The sequence below is a fragment of the Syngnathus leptorhynchus genome, chromosome 21 (genome assembly GCF_054491065.1).
Source record: "Syngnathus leptorhynchus isolate UIUO chromosome 21, UIUO_Slep, whole genome shotgun sequence".
NCBI lineage: Eukaryota > Metazoa > Chordata > Actinopteri > Syngnathiformes > Syngnathidae > Syngnathus > Syngnathus leptorhynchus.
The window spans coordinates 1,676,275-1,692,656 of record NC_141215.1 but is presented as its reverse complement, the minus strand read 5'-3'; positions in this window follow the sequence as shown (position 1 = coordinate 1,692,656).

The following is a 16,382-nucleotide window of genomic DNA, read 5'->3' as shown; positions in this document are numbered from 1 at the left end:
ATTCCGATAAACATTTTCATCGCCTAACACCTCCTGAAGGCGCCGCCACCGGGCCGCAGCAGTCAGCCATTGATTGAACACTCAAGTGGAAAAAAAAAACAGCGTGGAATGGAGGGATCGGTGTGGCGTATATTGACAAATAAGAAGAGACGCCGGATGGAAACAGGTGAGGCATTGATAGGCTCGTAAATGGAAGCGGTCAATAGCACGTTGTGAGTGGAAAAAAAGAAGGCGTGGTCAAAAAAAAGGGATGTGTCAATCCACCGCGAAGAGACGAAAGAGGTCACTTCTGATCCAATTGATTCATTATGGTAGCTATTTGATGCTAGTAACTGCAGGAGGCCTAGAGGAACTTCCTTCACCGTTGGTTAGACACAAGAGGCGGGAGAATTCAAGGATGCACACGCTTCAATTTAAGAGGCATGAATAAACAATGGGTTCTTCATGCACTGAAGAAATTTCCCCTGGCAACGTTCCCAACACTTGAAGCTAACAGATCTTTCTGATCTTTGCTCTTTCCATGCACACTACTATTTAGAGATAGCTCAGATGACAAATGTATCTTGAACAATGGCACTATATCTCCGCCAAGGCTTAAAAATATTCCAGGGATATATTGTTCCCTTCATGTCCACTAGGTGGCGATGATGCAGATTTTAAACGTTAAAAACCCATTGCTAGGTTATTGCCTCCATTAGGATCCAGTGTAGGCTGACTGAAAAAATAAATGAGAAATTCATTTTAAAGTTCTGTAGTCTCTGTGTGTTCACGGCTGAAAGATAGGCTCATTTTTTTTCTCCACCTGGTGAGGTAATAAGCAAACACAAGAGCTATTGCCCACTGCTAGATATATTTGAAGCACACTGTCCTTGAGAGAGTTGGAAACTGTTCCCACGGTAACAGTTTGGAACATCTTCATGAGCTCCCCTTGCTTGCGCCCACCCTTTCTGCCATCGTCCCTTTAATTCTGTGCGCTAAGATAATGAGAATTTTATCTGCAGCCCCCTCGGAGGCGATGACGGGCTCCTGATTGAATGGGAGCAGAGTGTAACCGATGAGACGAGCGATAGCCACGACTGCTACGTTATAGCATGTGGATGCACTGCTGGAGGAGGTGCACCATGTTTGCGCTGGTGCTGAGGGAACTAATGGAATGGACTGGTAGCCCCCCCCCCCCTCCTACCCCTCCACTTCTAGGGTCCCCACGTTGACAATAATATTTCCCAAAATAGGACACGAATGCATCATTGCAGCTCGTAACCATGGCGATCCTTGTCATGGTGATATATCTGAATCGTGCATTTAAAAATGAGGGTGAATAGGGCCAGTTACTTTGGTATACCAAAATGGCACATTTCTGATTGGGGTTGTTATCATTGGGGGCGGGGCTAATAATAATAATAATAATAATAATAATAAATTATATTTATAACGCACTTTATATTTGGAGGAATCTCAAAGTGCTACATGGCAAGTAAAAACAAGAATAAAAAGCAAGGACAAGTATAAAACAACTGGACGACAACCAGGATATAAAAACAGGAATGACAGAAATCCCAAAGTAAAGAGGTGAGTTTTAAGTCCGGTTTTGAAAGAGTCAGTGGATTGGGGTGCTCTTAGGTGGTCGGGGAGGGAGTTCCACAGTGTGGGGGCTGCATGGCAGAAGGCCCGGTCGCCCATGGTGCGCAGCTTGGTGTGGGGACATGGAGAAGGTGAGAATTGGATGAGCGGAGGCTTCGGGTGGCAGATTTGGGGGCAAGGAGTTCTTTGAGGTATGGGGGAGCATGTCCGAGGATGCACTGGTGAGTGAGGAGGGCGATCTTATAATTTATTCGAAATTTGATGGGGAGCCAGTGCAGAGAACGGAGGATGGGTGTGATGTGGTCGCTTTTCCGCACCCTCATCAGGATCCTAGCAGCGCTGTTTTGGATGTACTGGAGCCTCTGGAGGCTCTTGCTAGGGATCCCGATGAGGAGTGCGTTACGGCTTATGAAGTGCTGGTTGTGGTACTGGGTTCTTTGGAGTGATGGTCAAAACTTTGTGATATGGGAGCAGGAACAAATCCACACCCCTGATTGGTGACCAGAAATATTGAAATGGGCGAAACTACTGGTGCCTTAGTGGTATTAAAACTGACTCGAGGTTTGTTCCAACTGATTCCGACCCGTGTGATTACTCGCAGCCAATCACCGATGGTCAAATAGAAATTGCTGATCAAGGTCAAATTTGACAAGTTAATTACTTTAATTCTTTAGGCATTGCTTTGCATCGATGCCTGGCACTTCTTTCCTCCAATTTGCTGAATCACTATTAAAAAGGCTAAGTTTTAATTGAAAAGCATCATATTTCATCTGTGACCCAGAAAAAGACGAGCCGCCGGTAACAGTAAACACACCAAGCATCCAAATGCGGGCGGCTAAAAATAAGCATGCGCATCTCTTGCAGAGGATGTAAATGATGCCACGATGCCATTTAGGGCGCTTACCTCCTCAAGCTGAGATGACATTTAGTGCTTGACATGCAGGAAATGCACCGGTTGCTCCGCCGCTCCCATTTTGCGGGAAGCAAAATATGTGTGTGTGTGTGTGTGTGTGTGTGTGTGTGCGTGTGTGTGTGTGTGTGTGTGTGTGTGTGTGTTTGTGCGTGTGTGTGTGGCGATTGTTGTCATCCCAATTGATGTCCTTAATAAGGTCATCCCCTCCCACCCCAAAATAATAATGAGTGCAAAAACTAAAGTTGCTGTTTGCTTCTTCTTTGTTCCCCCCCATCCTCAAATCCATTGTTAACACAAATACAACTCAGATTCATTACCGCCGCCATCGCCGCCGCCACCGCCGAGGAAAAGAATCCATGCTCATTACCGAGCTTCGCGACGGCACAAGATACTTCAGACGCAATTTAGAAATGATAAAAAGCACGCCGCCGAATGCTGACAAAGTAGGTGGGAAAATATTCCGCTGGAACAATGACCATATCCGAAGAATAAGAACAAGAACATACATTAGACTTAATATTATAAACAGCTTACTCTTAAAAAGGACTGCAAGAAATTCATCTTGAGGTTAAGATATGACGATACATATATGTCACCACAGGCCATGTGTTAAAGCAATCTCCTCTCATTAATTGTGTTACACCGTGACAATAGAGGCCTAAAATGTTGTGCATAATGAGCTGCACTAGAATAATAACAGAATAAAAGACTCACATTGCGGTATTGTTCTGGCTCATCCAAAAGCCACGGCCATAATTAGCTGTAAAGCTAAAACTCACGAGTCATGACTGTATATCAAAGGCTGTTCCAATAACAAGGAAATTGCTAAATTGCGCTTAATTCATTTTTTTGATGAGTAATCACTTGGAATGAAAATGTGTATCTTGGAAATAAAATGCTGTATTACTCAAAACATTTTTTGTGCTGTGTTTCAGGATTGGCTGCCTCGACATTGAACCTTCAAGTCAAAGTTCAAAGTATTGTTTATTTGTTGACTCGCCAGATATCTTTGGGAAAGTCGAACCACGCGGATGCTACAGTTTGTGTTCCCTCCGAGTGGCAATCGCAGGTGTCGTGACTGAACGCCAAATGACATCCATTTGTCATCCACCGGAATATTCTCACCACTCGTGATCAGGTGCAAAAGGACAAATGAGGCAAAGGGACAAGAAAAAAATTCTCTGGTGTCGATAAGTTAAAAGACAATCCAAACACTCCAACCGCTAACCCGGTTTCCCTTTCCCACCGATCACGGCTCTATCTCCACTGTGATTATCTGCCATCCTTTTCCATTTCCCTCTCACGTCTCAGCAGCAATCACCCCATTCTTCTGTTTCAACCTCCAACATCCAGAGTGTTTGGAGAGGCACTCTTGACACAAGGAAAATGAAGCAAATTGGTTTGGATACACTTTAAGGTTTCTGCAGATAAAACGTACAAGAAAATATATACGTTAGCAGCTATGACCTATGAACTAGTTCAACCCGTCGGAAGACATTTTGGAAATTTGTTGGAGCAACCCCAGTGTGGTAGCTGGCTAAGCTTATTGGATTCCAGAGCAGGGCTTCAAGTTTTGTCCCACATTTTAAGCTCAGGGGGAAAGAGAACGACTGGCAGTCATATGTCAGATGTAGTATTTCTGCCATGTAACAAATTTGCTTCATTCAGAGAGTGAATTTCATTCAGTGGAAGGAGAGTGACACGAAACAATAGGCCTCCCTCAGTGCATGATAACTCACTTCGATATTGAGGTAGAAGGTGTTTTCTTGGCTTTTTTCAGAGCTCAGTAGGGAATCAGATGATTTGTGTCAGGGGACACACAGTATTGTAGCTTAGCAACTGGCAAAATACTGTATATAAGAGAAACCAAAGCGGCAAGACGATTGAGCTTTAAAAAAGATTGTAAGAGAAGCAAAAAAGTCACATAGACTAACGTCAAGCTAGCTGGTGCATGTTGGCCTCATCACATTTTAGCTAGCTGTCACGCAGTCCCACCTGTGTTTTTTTTTTTTTAAATTCAATGTTTTACCAGGTAAGCTGTTAGGGTTGAATAGATTAGGTTGATTATATTATTATGTTGGAATGTAATCTGTAATAATTAACCTAAGCTTATCCTGTCTTAACAAATTAGTAGAACAAAGTGCTAAGATCCTTTGCACTGATTGACCAACTGTAGAAGACGCAATCAAAGTTGTTCTGTCTACTCAACATCGTAAAACAACCCCTGCTATGATGTGATCAGAGGCCAGGCGTTTCACCCCCATCCTGCCCACTCACACCTTCACCCTGTTTCTCTCAATAAAAAGGCTCTTGCAAGAGGCCCGAGTCAGACCTCATTCGATCATCGCTGTATGCACAGCGACGAATGACTCTCCACTTGCAAGTGTTTAAAAAGGGTATACTGTCTCCCGTTGTGGTTCTTGCAAAAATAAGTGAGAGTCAGAACATCTCTAACATAAACCAATTGAGAACATTTTCTCATTTACAATGGCGACCTGGAGGCAAGGTGTGTGAAGTGTCTTGCCCAAGGACACAACAACATGTGACTGTGACAGAGCTGAGATCGAACCGCCAACCCCCCGGTTACTAAACGACCCACTCTACTGCCTGAGCCACAGCCGCCTGGTTGTCGTGACGATGCCCATCGTCTAGTTGACATGAGCCAGATTAGGAAAGAAATGAATAAAGCTTCTTGACTCCGAGCAGCCGGCCACCTACCTATAAATCACCCACTAACTCCTCCCCCCCCCCCCCCTCCTCGTGTTTCTGAACGGACCACGGTCCCGCACCCTTCTTTTTGATTGCCTCCTCCGTGCGCCCGGCTTTGTTCCTTACCGCTTTCTTCACGCTCGGCATCAATCTCCCCCGTTTTATCTTTACCTCCCTATACCCGCTATATATGTTTCTATCAGTCTCCCTTTGTGTATGTCCTGCATCACTTTCAGCCAGTCTTTATCCACCAGTTATCTCCATCTCAACCTTTCTCCTATTCTGCTTCTGGGTGGTAGAATGACTTTTACTTTACGTGAAAACCAGAGAATCTAGGACGGCAGCAGTGGGAGGGTAAGGTGGGATTGGAATTTATGGCGACAATGGAAAACAATGTTTGCCATCCTCGATTGGCAAAAGCGTTAAACACGCTGCTCTTATGGTATTTATTCACATTGCCTATTACAATTGGAAAACATTTGATGAGCTTGCAGGCGTTTAGGACTAAATACCTTGTTTCTAAACTGCGGTATTTGATGAGATTAGATTAAACACTAATGATCCCTGTGGGGAAGATTGGATCCTTATCACAGAAGCAATAGATACGGCAAGGATAAGAATTAAGGAGCTCAGCAAACAGGGGGCATGAAATATGCAGCTGGAAAACGCAACCCGGTGACATCGTTTGTGTAAAAGCCTCACACGAAAAATATGATCGCACAGAGAGACTGTAACAATAGCTCAAGCGTATCCATCCGAACAAAAAGATTTATTTGCTGAAAAAAGTGATTCATCCCGACATTTTCCAATGACCTGCTGCACAAGAACCATTTTCATACCAATGACATTTGACTTTTACTGGCTTATGTATTTTAGTTGTCCAAAAAGGCTGAGCTGACTAAGCCACACTGATAAGAATCTCAGTCATTTGGAGTCCGAGGAGTAAGGTTATTAAGTCCTCTTTTCAAGGCTTTTGTCATTCATCCGTGAAGTCAGAGAAGTTTTATAATGAAGCAATCGAAAGTAAAAGGGAAGAAGGTAAATAATCCTCTCTCATTCCTTCTCACAAAAGTACACAAATGAACATCCCTGGAGTTATCAAGGGTTTTTCCATTCCATCGACGCTTGGATTTAAAAAAGGAAAGTGACAGAATAGAGGACGGAAAGGAGGAAGGTCGGAGATGGATTGATGAGGTAGTCTGGGAGGGAGATAAAAATGGGAATGCCAGGAGGCAGGAAACCCATCATGCAGAACAGTTACGGAGTGGCCGCTAATGTTTGTGAACACGGATCAATTGTTTGTGTGATCAGGTTAACGGGTGACGGTAACTAAATGGCCTTCTCCATCAGCGGCAGCAAATGCAGCTAATTGCAACATGTCAGCTATAATCGACGTGTATCCAGGCGCCTGACAGACTCGGGAAAGTGGACACTGACTTTGTGTCAGTCGAAGCGGGAGAGGTATGACGCTAGCAATATGCAGTTATTACAGTGTGTCACTAGCTTAGCGATGAGGTCTCACTCACCTTCCTGCCCACTGGCCTCAATTATGCCCATCACCCTCAGCTGGCTGGAATCATCAAGGTGAAGGTCACAGACATCTATTTCAGATTCCGACTCCATTTCAGGCTAAATCAGCTAAGTCTACTTGATCCTCTTTCCCCAGGGAGCACCTCTGGCCCACTAGAATCAGGTTTACGTGAGTGAGCAGTCCCCAAATGGCTAGCCCGTGCCATGGAAACGCTACCTGCTGGGGGAGAAACGGAACTGCCACCAGAGGCGGACTAATAAAAGCCAGGCCTGGATTTTCCCAACCTCTCACAGAAAATAAATGGATGCCTTTGGAAGGGTACACCAACCACGTGCATTTCTTCAACGTAATTATGACCAATCAGGATGGACTCGTGGACAAACGTGAACAATGATGAGAAATGAAGGTCCACAAGGACAAGGTTCCTTTCGAAATATGACAAACTGGATTTTAGAGAGCCACTGACTGATTTGTAACTAAGATAAGAATATCTACGCCGGATCGTTTAGCAAAACAGCCATCACCTCTCACATCATGCTAATCATCTTTAGCACGAGGTGAAGAGTCTCTTTCAAGCATTTTACATTTAGATTGCCACATGACTGTCAATCAGGGGAATTTTGAGATTATGGTGAGCAATTCCTCATTAGGCAATGTCTAATAGAAGCTAATTGTGGCTAGCTAACCGAATTAGTCGCAAAGGTTAGTAGATTAACAATAAAGTCGCATTTCTACAGTCGAATAGACGGCATACAATTCGAATTCTCGATTTCAGGAGAAAACTGGCTAGTACGATGAGGTATTCCCAAAATCAGGGGGATTTTGAGATTATGGTGAGCAAGTCCTCATTAGGCAATGTCTAATAGAAGCTAATTGTGGCTAGCTAACCGAATTAGTCGCGAAGGTTAGTAGATTAACGATAAAGTCGCATTTCTACAGTCGAATAGACGGCATCCAATTCGAATTCTCGATTTCAGGAGAAAACTGGCTAGTACGATGAGGTATTCCCTTCACACAAGGTTGCTGAATCCCCCAGAATGGAGCCCTGGCTAAGCTGTACCCATCAGGCTGATATGAACTTAACAAGCGGCTTTAAATGTGTCTGCCAATCACGCTGCCTTGAGACCCTTTATCCTAGCCTCTACCTGTGCATACCTTAGCTTGACTACATCAAAAGGTAATGGCAGCGGTGCGGGTTGACGCTCATTGGTATGAGCGTGGAGGGGGTCTGTTCAGCTGCATTAGACGCTGGCGAGTTCATTAGGCGGCATGAGAGGGAGAAGGACAGAGCACAGAGCAGATAAAGCGGCAAGATCAATGTCGATGAAGGTTCTGCACCAGTGCGTAAGAGGCTACCGGGATATCGTGAGCATTTGCATGTAAAGCAGAGCAGCAAAAGGGCATGGGAAGAGAAACAGGAACTTTTTAGTGGGAAAAGTAGAGAGACTTTTTGTGGCATGATTGTCTTTCTAAATTAGACTCTCTTGGAAAACAAAAGGAGGTCGCTTGATGGCAGCTGGTAGAAGTCATGAAACATATCGCAGAGATTGTATCACAGAGATATCCAAATTGAAAGACAATCAGGAGTAAACATCTTTAACTTAGTTAAGAAAGTAAGTCTGGTTTCGTCTAGACTGAATGGAATCGCTCACAAGCAGCGATTATTTTTTCCGGCTTCTCGCGGGTGCAATATAGATTTTAAAATGCGCACTCAAATCATCTTTGCAAGAGGGACAAAAAGAGACAGCATAACGATTGATTAATGTATGAGTCATGACACGCTCACAAGCACCTACACTCTAATTACTTTGTACTCTCCAAAGGGAAAATTTTGTTTGGGATGCAGTCAAATTACTTTTGAAAGCAGACAGAAGATAAAAATGAGTGCAGTAACTACAATTATCCAACCTGTTTTTGATGCATCCTCACGCCAACAAGTCAAGACACCTGATTAAAATCATCAGGATCAGTATCAAGCTTTCTGATGATTGAATTAAGTGTGCTGCACCTAAAACAGGACCCCTGGTGACCCCTGTATAATCTCTCTTTGTAGGAAAATGGCAAAGAAGTCAATTAATTTTGTTTTGCCACTGAGGCAATATCAAATATAAAACATCTTGCAGAGGGATTCTGAGTTTTCCCAAAAACCTTCCAAAGCTCATCTGTGCTTTTTCCTTGCTCCAGTTGGTGTGTCCTGGCTCATATTGTGCCAGGATGACACACACACAGATGGTGACTGTACTCGCCACATGCTGTAACACAAAGCGGGACTCGCATGGATTTGTTATAGCTTGGCGTCTTTAAATCTTGCTGGCGGTAATAACCATTTATCCAGCGAGTTGCATGTTGCCTCCCTCATCAGCTCAACGTAATTATTGGTCGCATTAATCTTGCTGATGCACTTTTCTAATTAATGGAGGATGGCCCAGTGCTGTAAATTTGTAGAGTCGGGTAAACACAAATTCAATACACTTTCTACACTTTCACCAATAGCAAAACAAGTATGAGCATCCTTTTGGATGTCATTCATCTCAAGGAGTGTGGAGATTTTGGGTACTAGTACATCAAGCAGTGGGGGGGGGGGGCAATTAGCGTTCCTCACTTTCACACCCGTCTTGTCAGGACCAGTGTACTCACACATGTTAACTTTGTGTTAATTTCACGAACGCCTACGCCTTTGTGGGAATGGTCTTGGTTTCCAGGCATCCTTCTCTTCTTCCAGAATCTAAAAGCAAAGCCCCGGTCAGAATAACCTTCCAGTGGGAGCTGATCCATCTTAATGAGAGAGGAGGGCAGGCCATCCTTTATCTTAAACGCTACGTTCCGGGCAGGTGGAGATAACAGAGAAAAGTAGGACCATTCAACATGGTATATTAAATTCCTTCAGTTCCCCACGTGCCAGGTCCAGTCTAGGTAGAGAAGCAGGTTGGATGAGCGTGATGGGGCTGTATTGGAGAGTGATGTCCTACAGTCTTGGCAGGACTCTCCACGTGCCGCATCAGCAAAATTCGACTTAAGTCTTGTATTGAAGGAAAGTAGAAACGACTTGAGAGTAAGAGAGGTAAAACTCTTGGAAAGTTGGCAAGAAAAAAAAATTCTGACTGGCGACCGTTGACTGAAAACTGAAAGATGTCACCAAGCACACAATGAGACGTAGCCATAAATGTCATCCAACCGGACGAGGATAAAAACTGCCTATTCTATTTTTATACTCGAGCTGAAGCGCTTACTTACACTCTGAGAACATATGAAACATGTCCTGTTCTCATGCGATGCTCTTTCCGATGTGACTGACAGTCCTTTCATCTTGAAATAAAAATTCACCTTTCTTGTTTTCTAACACAACTGCAAGCCGGGTAATTTGTTCACATCATTTGACAACTACGGTGAGAACTATATCACTCCCAGATCTGACAGTAAAATTGTGTCAAATCTCACAGGATCAAGGCTAACTGCAAATGATGGTATCACATCATAACCCCACCTGGTCCCAGTGAGGGTAGTTTTACTATTAATAAATGGCCAATTCATAATTGTAATAGCCTGAAAGAATAACAGATGGACTCCCAGAGAAATGATGATGTTTCAGTGCGATAAAGAGAGCACCGATGAGAGAAAGTCCTCGAGCACTAAGGGGAAGGTCGAGCTAATGCAGCCAGATGTTCCAAGGCGTCCCAGACGGAGTTTCCTGGTAAGACGGAAAGGATGGCAGCAGTGGGTAACACTCAAATTCTTTGCTTGTGTCTACTTTCTGGCGGTTCCCTCGTGTTCCTGGCCCAGTGGGTCTTTCAATCAGCTTCCGACAACACAACACCTCAAGGGACCAAATCTCCCCCCCCAAGGACATCCAGCACGTCAGTTCTGATTAACTCTGCACCCAGTCTACATTTTTTTTTTTTCCCACAACAGGGGAAGAAACAACGTGCCCGGTAATAAATCGCCCCGGTGTCAGGGCCCGAACTAACCCTAAACAGATGCCGGCCGGTCAAGCCTGCCAGTCTGAGTGCCAGCACCATGATGAGCGATGGCGCCGGTCCAGAGCGGGAAGCTGCCACCCGCGCAGGTGCAGGCATCGTTAAGGTCCAATATGGCGGGAGCGGCGCCTCGAGGGTGGGGTAGAAGTGATATTGATGGAGGCGCGTCTGAAGCGGACTGGTTCATTGAGCAAATATGAGAATTAATATGGGCTTTTAGTGAGCGTGAGGATTTTGCAGCGTCTCTTAATGACGGTCACTGCGGGTTGACAAGCGCCATCTGTTTGTCATTTTATTCCCGGTTAATCGTTGACTGTTTTACTACATTCCGCGGTGTCTTTTAAATTTGTCCGCTCCAACTTGTTTGTCTGCTGCCAAGTCGGCAAAGTCAATTATGTTTCTTGTTTATTGGGAAGTTGGAAAATTGGCTGACCCTTTGCCAAGTGAGCAACATGATCGGTTGCGAATGAATCCCATGAGCGATGATATTATATTGGCAAGCGTGTCTTTTATTCCTCTTAATTCAGCCGCGATTGCCAGGAAATGAAGTTGCGGTGCGGAAAAACAAGAGTCTTTGAGGCAAAAAACAAGGCTGGGAATCGACTAAATGGTTTGTCAAGTGGCCAGGTTGCTCTCTACAAACGAGATTTGTTCTTGGCATTTGCTATTGTCAAGTAAATCAATTGGGTAAAAGCAGCTTTTTTTTTCTGGTGTTTAAATAATCCACATATCACATGTTGGGAGCTTTGGCAACGTGTGCGGTCTTCCCCGGCGGCACCAAGGACTCGCTCGCATGAGCTGCTTGAGGCCGCCGAACGACTTTGCCTTAATCCGCCACGTTACAGTTGGAGACAACTTGAGTATGACTCAAACTGTTTTCTGTTCATATGCAAGGCAAGACAAATTATTCGTGGTCAGTTTCTGAATTGATGACCAGGTGACCAAAATCCAAAGAACCTCATCCAAGGTAATGATGCATTGACATGCACTGCGACACATTTCCACTCGTTCATTAGTACTTGAACTCAAAGTCTTTCCTTGCCTCCCGGACGCTTTCATCACTTCCCTCCAGCGGCCCGCTCTGTCCACCCCCTTACCTCCTTTGAGCCTAGCATCCACTTGACAAGTTTGCTACATGGTTCTACACGTCGACCTCATTAGCTTCTATGAATCACCTGGCAGCCACGCTCGTCACAAGCTATGGCTCGGTACTACTCGTTGCTTCCTAATGGTGGTTTGAGTGCTAATGAAGAAGCATTACGGTCTAAGACATACCTGCTGCGCTGAGGGAATTATCGGCATATTAGTTGAAAAATAAAATACAATTTCGATAAATATATGATATATAAATAGGGTAATCCCTCGTTTATCGCGGATAATTGGTTCCAAAAACCACCCGCGATAAGTGAAATCCGCAAAGTACGGTCACCAACAAGAAGTACTGGGCAGGCTAACGAGTTAGGGGAAAGATGCTCATTTGCGATCGTGCTAACACGTGAAAACGGACTTCTAAAGAAATGTAAACAAACATTTGGAGCAATATTACATTGTCATAAAGGTTAGACACGTTTCCTCAATTTAGAAATTTCATTTTGACTTTTAAATGTTTTTCTAATTTTGAAAAAAAAAAATCCGCGATGCAGTGAAGCCGCGATAAACGAAACGTGAAGTAGTGAGGGATCACTGTATATATAAAATAAAAGTCAAAGTCAAAGTCTGCTTTATTGTCAATTTCTTCACATGTCAAGACACACAAAGTTGCATTTCCTACTATCCCATGGTAACAAGACATTACATATATATATATATATATATATATATATATATATATATATATATATATATATATATATATATATATATATATATATATATATATATATAAAAGCTATAAATGGACGCCATTCCCTGAAAATAAATAAATGTTGCAGTTTACATGTGATTTTTTTTCTTCTACAGGGTTGGATGAACAACTGGTTGTTCAAATGAGCGTCTGCATTTGTTGTGCGCAATTTTTGGAGTAACGGCAGTGGACACAACACGCTGTGCTGTTGTTTCGATTGAACGTTTCATCCCAGGGCTGTCGGCGCGGCAACCTCCTCGATGAGAATTTATGATGCTCTGTCTGCACCTCCTGCTGCAGAAGCCAAAAAGGGCGCTTCAACGCTGGCTGTTACATTTTTAAAATGCTAGTGCCTTTTAGCTCTTTTGCTTTCAATCCCTTCAGACTCTGCTTTAATTAATTAAACCTTTTTACTGTCTACTTTTAAAGTTCCAATGTTTCAGTTAGAATTTTGATGAGATAATGTCTCGGCTGCTCTTTGGTACAACATACTTGGTCAGGTATATTCCAATGTATTCTTGTGTTTTCCAGGAGACGTGGTCTATTGATATTGACAGGGTGACTTCACACACTCGAGTTCCTTGGTCACCTTTAACCCTTTGGTTGCATCGCCACAATTTACTTGCCATCATTTACTTGACTCCGCTGTGTCTCAAAATTAGTGTTCTGATGTCTGGTTATGTTTATCTAAAAACTTGTCATGGGAAAATGAAGCTTCAAATTTGATTCATGAACCACTTGTATTTTTTTTACTCCTCTGGGTGGTAGTGTTGGTTTGGTTACACAGGTTTCAAGAGATGGCAAGTCAGTATCCATCCAATGCTGCAGAGTCAGAAGAGTTCAAACATACAACTGCTTCATGATGCAAATTTGAAGCTTCATTTCGGAACACTAATAAAACCAGAACCTTTAGGGGACAATTTGCATCTTTAACATCTCCACAACTTACTTACCATTCCTAATGATAAAAAAAATCTCTTTAGGATCAATGAGGTATCACTATAGTACCTGCTAAAAAGCCAGATGTCTATATTCCTTTTGTAACACAAAATGCCACGTCTGCCAACTCATCACCGCAATCCCCAGTAGTCTTTGGTGTCCTCCTTGGTCCAACCACATTTTTTTCCCCATCTTTTTCTATTTAAAGGTTATCTACATCCATCCTGTCCGTCTGGGTCCTTTGACGTTGGCGGACCACCGCAGGTGTGAGAGCGTCCGATAAGAGAAGGCAGGCAAGCAGAAGTGCACAGATATGGCGGTCCATCGTGGCACCACAAAGCGGGATTCATTCAAATGATTGTTCAGGGATGGTAGCCTCTTGGGATGAGGAGACAAAAGGACTGCTTTGCATGGCCAGTTCCGTCTACATTCTGGAATATAACCACTTCTGAAGTACGCAGGAACATGGATTTCATGTCTTCATACTGCTTTTCTGAGCGGCTGGGACACGATAGCCAATTCCTGGAATCACTCGCTTATTTTCACTGTGCCTCTATTAATAACTAATAGGTGGAACATTAGGGGGGAAAATGACATCTCCTTATCTCAGCATGGGAGACGAGATGGCATGTGTCGTCCTCTCTCTGGGAGGATCATTTGAGCGCAACCATTGCTAATTCACGCAGCAACAACGACCGCACTCATCCATACAGCTTGCCGAGCATACGCCGCAGCATTACATGTTTACAAAATGGCTTGTGCTCACAGTATGGCCATTTTTATTTTCCTCCAAAGACATGTTGTAAGAATGACAACATAGAAGCAGATGCTTGTAAAGACATGCGGAACATGAATAATGAATTACTTTCACATGACATCATGAAGGAAAAGTCATAAGAAGCTTTCCGACACATTTCCGACTATTTTAAGTCTTGTCGTACCGCATTGTGTTGAGCCAGCAACGACGAAGTAGCTTGAAATTATGAGTTAAAATGCAACAGAGTGTTAAGATAAATATGACATTCACTTGTTTTGAAAAATCCAATTGTATTTCTCTCCGCCTTGTGGAAATGGGAGGAACAGCCTCATCCTTGCTGGTCAAGCTCCCTTTTTCCAGTTTGGCCCATAGTCGGCATTGGATTCCCCTCATTTGCATGCCTCTGATGGGCTTAATCAACACGGTGAACTTATTTGTCAAGGGCTTGTACGTATCAGACACTCATTTACATGTCAGTGTAATGTGGTTTTAAGACAAATTGAATACAAACAGTGAAGGTTAAAGGGCTGCAATGAATTCAATAGACTCGGTGCTGCCATTTTGTTATATGACAGCAAACAAACATGATCTGCAACATTTTTGACACCCGGTGGAGGATTACTGTGCTGCAATGTGAATAATTATCATCATAACTAATGATGATTCATGGGCTGTTTTTCCAGAGATCAGTGATGCAAACAGATTGCGCCATGATTGGGGCGGGTAGGTCTATCCCTGCGCACCCAACTGGAGGACACCCAGTTCTGAAAAAAAACAAAGCCCGAAGTCAACTCCGCACGTGTAGAGAGCCACACAAAACACTTTCTGGCTAATTTCCGCGCGCCGCTACACAAATATCATTAATCAAGGTGACTAAGATTAGTCACTGGCAAACTCCCCTACCTGTTTAAATATAATTAAATCAATGTTGGGTGGAACATTCACAAACATTCTGGAGCACAGTAGTAGCGGCAGGTATGTTTCACGTGATGAAACGTAAGACATGCAAATATTTAGCAATAAACTTCACAAGCCACATGATTGGCCATGCACGGTGACAGAGAGAAGTCACCAAATGTTGCTGTCATGCTACACCCACAAACGGTGGTGAAAACGAAAACGTTCACCAATTTACTGTCACCCACTTGTCTGGTTCATATTTGGGAGCAACAAAACAATCTGTTTTATTTTGAATGACGCCTGAAATTATTTCATATATCCCTCTGTTATGGCCCATGTTATTTTTATTTCGGGACCGTGAAGTTTTTTTTTTTTTCCTGTATGTTGGAATTGGTCGTCCAATCAGTGTAGGAAAGCGTGGACCAATTCGGTGCCAATTCCTTTCCTGTGGGAGAGATGGGAAGTTAAGTTGTTTTGAGTTGTGTTAAGTTGTCTTTGTGTTATCTCATGTCTTGCAGACATGTCCGTCCCCATGCCTCGTGTGTTTTGTGTCATTGTCCTTGTCAGTGTGGTGGACAAGTGGAAAAGGCTCCAACTCATGAATCAGACGACTCCATTTTGTGCGTGCCGTGATGTCGTGTATCTGTGGTCTTGAGTGTTGGGTCGGTTTTGAGTTTGTGCGCTTGTGCTCATGCCCCTTTGTCCCCACTCACACCAATTCCCAACCTTCATGCCTCCACAGCCATGGTCCACCGTGTCTCAATTAACATCATGAGAGGTGGGGGTCATAACACTCTCAAATGTCTGCTCCAAAGTAAAATGGGAGCTTCCGTGTGCCATTACTGGGCATGGGTTCTTTTGACTTTTTTGTGGTCTACTCATGAAGAACAGGTTTGTGCAACATGTCAAGTTTCATGAAACGAGGCTGCAAAATTTCATACCTTTTTTTTCCCGATATATGAAAGCAGTGGAAATGATTACCACAAAAAGAAAAACGGAGGAATAAAATGTGGCTTTCAGACTCAATGCTTTCCCTCTCACTGTGCTTGTTTCTGGAAATAAAAGTGTACAGTGCCTTGATTTTACTTAAGGCAGCAGTTTTAACATATAAAGTGAGTTGTGTTTACTTAAGGCACAGATAAGAGAGCCTGGGTAAGTCAGACATTTGATTTGTGTCAGATACTGCAGGAGCAAAGAAGCAAAAACTTTTCTTTTCCCTTCGCCTAAAGCTAACG